Source organism: Pinus tabuliformis, chromosome 3_1, assembly GCF_031772625.1.
Source record: "Pinus tabuliformis cultivar Carrire ecotype Pingquan chromosome 3_1, CPIR1, whole genome shotgun sequence".
NCBI lineage: Eukaryota > Viridiplantae > Streptophyta > Pinopsida > Pinales > Pinaceae > Pinus > Pinus tabuliformis.
The window spans coordinates 274,254,911-274,259,951 of record NC_142301.1 but is presented as its reverse complement, the minus strand read 5'-3'; the positions used below and the strand labels follow the sequence as shown (position 1 = coordinate 274,259,951).

At 34.2% G+C, this 5,041-nt stretch overlaps 1 long non-coding RNA gene across 1 annotated transcript; it reads left to right on the top strand.

The window, feature by feature from the left end:
* Nucleotides 1-501: 501 nt before the first annotated feature.
* On the top strand, nt 502-1,104 carry LOC149186852 (uncharacterized). Its single transcript, XR_016256160.1, has 2 exons — nt 502-638; nt 1,051-1,104. It is a non-coding gene; the product is annotated as an uncharacterized LOC149186852 (long non-coding RNA).
* The last annotated feature ends 3,937 nt before the right edge of the window (nt 1,105-5,041 follow it).

The window sequence follows — 5,041 nt, the reverse complement described above, 5'->3', positions numbered from 1 at the left end:
CGCTAGAGATAGAGCATTATAACCTAAAGTCTTTAGGGATATAAGTATAGGTGGAATGTTTGTTTGGTGTATTATTAGTCCTTGCCTGGGACTAATAGCGATCGATTGATCGTTGACCAGCGATTAATTAGCTTTGACCAAATAAAATTTCCCGTACATGTCAGGTTTAAGCCAATGTTTGAAATAAAATTTTCTGCTCAATAGATTTTTATCCAAAGTTTGTGTTTCGACCTCTTATTGCCGGTTGCACCGTATACTTTTCTGAAAACTTAGGCTAAAGAGTTTGGAGTGGCATGTATACTTTTTTGAAAACTTAGACTAAAGAGTTTCTGTGTACTTTTCTTAAAAGTTAGTTTGTCCTAAGTTTTCGCTACCTGTGCTCCGTGTCATGCATGCAGTGTCCTGCATCCTGCAAGTGCCAGCTGTTTGCATATGCAGAGAGTGTCGAGCAACTAATTCTCCGGAGTAAGTTCGGAGAGAAGCATTCTCCATATAATGTAATATTCACCATAAAAAAATGTTGAATTTCTACAGACGTTTAACATGGTTATTTGATGTGGAGCTGAACTGGCCAGCCAGTAACACTTGCAGCCAGACGCTCCATTGAATCTTTCCCCCCTCGAGCACGAGCTATTGCGGTATCTTCTCATCATTTTTTCGTTGAATTTATACCTTTTTCCATTAAAAATAAAATTCGTTTGGTCAGAGGACCTGGAATACCAAAGGCATTGCACATTCCCTGAAATCTTTTTATTTAATCGATACAAAAGATGATTCCCAGAGCATCTTACATCTATCTGTTCACGATCCTTTTTTTGGGTTGAAAATTTGCAGTTTTTAGCTTATTTTGGAATTTCAGAAAGCATTTATTTCGGTTTCTCAGATATGTTATTGGGACTTCTTCTGGCTCATCTGGGTTTTTCAATCGTCTTCTTCGATACTGTTTTATATTTTGAAGTATTCTTTAAGATATATAATATGTGTTTTGGGGGAACAATTAATTCGTGTCTTTATCTCTGCATTGTGCTGATGGATGACTAAAAATGGAAGATCTATCGGAGAGATGGGCAAGGGACCTGGATTGTTTTCCAACATCGGGAAGAAGGCCAGAGGTAAGCAGCGATCGTATTTATGTGTTAATTTTTCAATGACATTAAAAGAAATCCTTTATCCTTTAGCCCTGTTTCTTTTATTTCGCTCTCTATGATGTTTTAATAAATATGTGCCGAATAAGACAACCAGTCCATCCCTCCTTCACTTGCAAAGGAACGTCTATCAATTCAACTCTCCCATGCTTTTATATATTTAAAGACAAATTACTTTTAACTTTAAGAATCTAATAGCTACCCATTTCGAAGGGCAGAAGATCTCTTGCTACAAATTGCCACTTGTTGTCCTAGTTCTAACATATTATTAAATGAATTGATGGTGTTCCAAAGAAATCATCCTCCTGTCTCACATTTAGATGGTTTCACTCGTATATAAGTGGTTTCATTCTTAGTTGAGTCTGTTGAGTCAAACTCTCCTTGGCCTTGTTGACGAGCCTAGTTAACTAAGTCTTAAGTTTCCACTCACCAGCAAACTCGTCAGCTGCAAGGCAGATTTGTCAGTACTTGCCAGTCAGATCCTTAATGGCGAGTAACTTGCGGGTAATTCGCTGCTGAGCTAATTACCAGAACAGTTAGGAATTAGGTTGGACACCTAATTTTCATTAGAGGTAACTGTAGGGTGAAATCTGTAGCACAATTATTATAAGCAGTTTATAGATTTGGCCTTGAATTATGTTTTAGAATATTATTGTGGCATCGGTTTTAAATAGTCTGTTATCTCTGACCGGTCATGAAGGTAACTTTTGTGATTTTCAACAGAAGATATGATTAACAACAAGATATACAACAAGATACTATGGATTTGGGGGCTCATAGAGAACATTCTGGTCTGTTTGTTTATCAGCACGAACTCTTACAGACATGAACACTGAATAATCCATTTCAGAAATATTCATTTGTTAATATGCAACAAAAGTGCTGAGAATATACACAGGTGAATCAAATTTCTGTTTATATCCATAGATCGGACACCAGTAATGTGCCCTTCATTAGGAGTATTGTATTTGACAATTGGGAGATATGTCATGACATGAATTTCAAGTATTTCATTAAGGCTAATCTTGTCTTACTCTGACAAACACTTGGACTCACCAGTTTCCGCACAATATCTCTGTACCTAGAAAAACATAATTGGAATACTTTTGAGAAGTGATTTTAGCATGATTGTCACTACTGTTGGAAAGTTTGCAGAAAACTTTGATCTTCAGTCTCGGGTATTATGCAAATTGTGTGCTAGGTTTGGAGATATTTTCCCATTACAGCAAGAGTGCTATGTTGAGAGAGCCTTTCTACAGGATTTGCAATATCTCTGTACCCCAAAAAAAACCATACTTGGAATACTTTTGAGACGTGGTTTTAGCGTGATTGTCACTACTGTTGGAAAGTTTGCAGGAAACCTTGATCTCCAGTCTGGGGTACTACGCAAATTGTCTGCTGAGTTTGGGGATATTTTCGTAGTACAGCAAGAGTCTTATGTTGAGAGAGCCTTTCGAGAGGATTTGCCTTTTGAATCTCCAGATGTAGAGTCAGGGTCTGTAAGGCAGCAGCACACATGCTTGCATCAGAAATCTTGTTGCTATCAATAAGAAGTGGCTGTAACATTCCCAAATCTTCAGTGATCAAATGGAAAAGACACTTGGAGCTGCTGCTGGGATCGAAATAAACCTGATCTGTGCTTATTGAGGTGTTGGGCACATGATTTTGTTTGCCATTTGTTCAGGCGCAACGAGGAAAGTACCTTTAGCATGAACAAATGGGTATGACATCAAATGTTTGAAGTCTTTATAAGATCAAATTCATCCTATGCATGAATGTTATGTAATCCTGTGCTCAGGATACATCATAGCACAAGAAAATCTGGGATTTGTGTTTGCTGATCTAAATCTGGAGATTTTGAGTAGCAAGTATTGATCTGGGACCAAATTTCCTTCAAAGAAAACGAAGTACATGGAGCAGAATAGGGGCCGATGGACATGCCCTTCTATCTCCAATTCTGAAACTCACCCAGTGCTCTGGGTGTAAAATTGTTCTTCACATGCGGAGACTCATTATCTAATTGCAACCCAACTGTTTCACAAATCAGATTGAAAATAGGTTAGTTAAAAATTTAAGCTTCTTCCTGGACATTATGGAATCCTTGATTTGGATTCCTCTTGTATGTTCATTCTCAAGATCAAACTCATGTGCTTATTCGCTCATTTCTTTGACTACTTCCTAAGAAATGAAACAACCGAAGAACTCATGTCCTTATCCCCCCATATATCTTATTGACCATTATTGTTATGTTCCAAGAATCGCAACACCCGGCAAGGAATTTTAGAGTGGAGATTTTTTAATCTCATAATAATGATAAATATAATGATACTAGAATCTTTAATTTACCATTAAGAAAAGAATTCGCCATCATATGCCAAAGATAAACCGTGTAGGAGAACATTGTCTTCTGCGTGATTATTGGTTTGAAAGACTAAAGGCCATGCATAACATAATTCTAATGTTCCTCTTCAATCTAAAGCGAAAGACGAGTATAAAATGGTTTTAATGTTTTTGGCTCATGCCATCTTTTAAAATATTATATTCATCAAATGAAATTCCAAATCGAAACCTTTTAAAATGTATATTGGAATGAGATGAATCAATTGTGGGTTAGTATTATCCGAATTTCTATATGCCAAACCTTTTTAAATGCAGGTTGGATTTATATATCATAATTTGAGGGAAATTTTAAAAGGCTTAGTCTAAAGAGAGGTAGAGAAGTATGGATTTTTGTAAATCTAAGTTATAGTTGTTAAATTTCAAAATTTTAGGTGTCTTAAACATTTTTGATGGCGCTGAATCCATTTCTACCATCAAAAGACACGATACAAACTGCCTTTACAAAAAATTTTGAAATTTTTTTACCCAGATTAAAGCCACTTTTAACCATCCAAAAAATTCTTGAGTCTCTTTAGAGGACTCCATTTTAAAATGGGTATTCAATTTATAATTTGACATTACAAACAATGTTGTTTGTGATCACCGTGACCTCATAGTGTTTTACACGACAGAGAATATAGCTTCTGAAACTTTTTCCAGAATGGTAATTTTTTTGTTGGTTAAAGAGTGCAGAAAGCATATTGAACATAGTCAATGAAAGCATATTGAACATAGTCAATGAAAGCATATTGAACCTTATAAATTTGGATACAACTCTGGAATGGAAACCAGATAAACAGGATGATAACAATCTAATTTAACCACTCACCAACCAAAAGGTGACTGATGATTAATACCAACACTTCTATTCGTCGTGTGGTGATACTAACATAAGTGGAAATCAAATTTTACACAGTTTAAAATTATTTGAATTATAAAAAATAAATTATCGATAATTAAAATTTTAAATAAATAAATATAAAATATTTATTTTAAATTAAACAAGGAAAAAAGAAATATAGTAAATATTAATTATTTTTTATTTTTTATCATAATAATAAAATAGAGTAAATATTAATTAATTCTTATCCTTTACCATAATATTGTCATTATTTTATTTTTTAAATATGTATATTTTAACTTGTTATTTTTCATTATTAAAATGATGAAAATAATTTAATTAAGTTTTAGAAGTTTCAAAAAGACATGACATTTTTATTTGTACCACATTACTATTAGAGATGGACAACACTAAAGATACTTATTAGAGAAATATTTTAGATTTCCGAAAGAAAGAATATGGTGCTACTATAATTGGCTGATATTAATTGATTATATCAAACATATCTTCAGTGTCATGTGGAGCACGATAGCACACAATGGCTAGAGTGGCATACTTTTTCACTAATTATCAAAATTTCTTCCATTATTGTAGTGTTGAATTCTTTCTATCCTACTATAGACTAGTTATGTATTTTCTTCAATTTTATTTCTTCGTACGAATAGGGTTTACATGT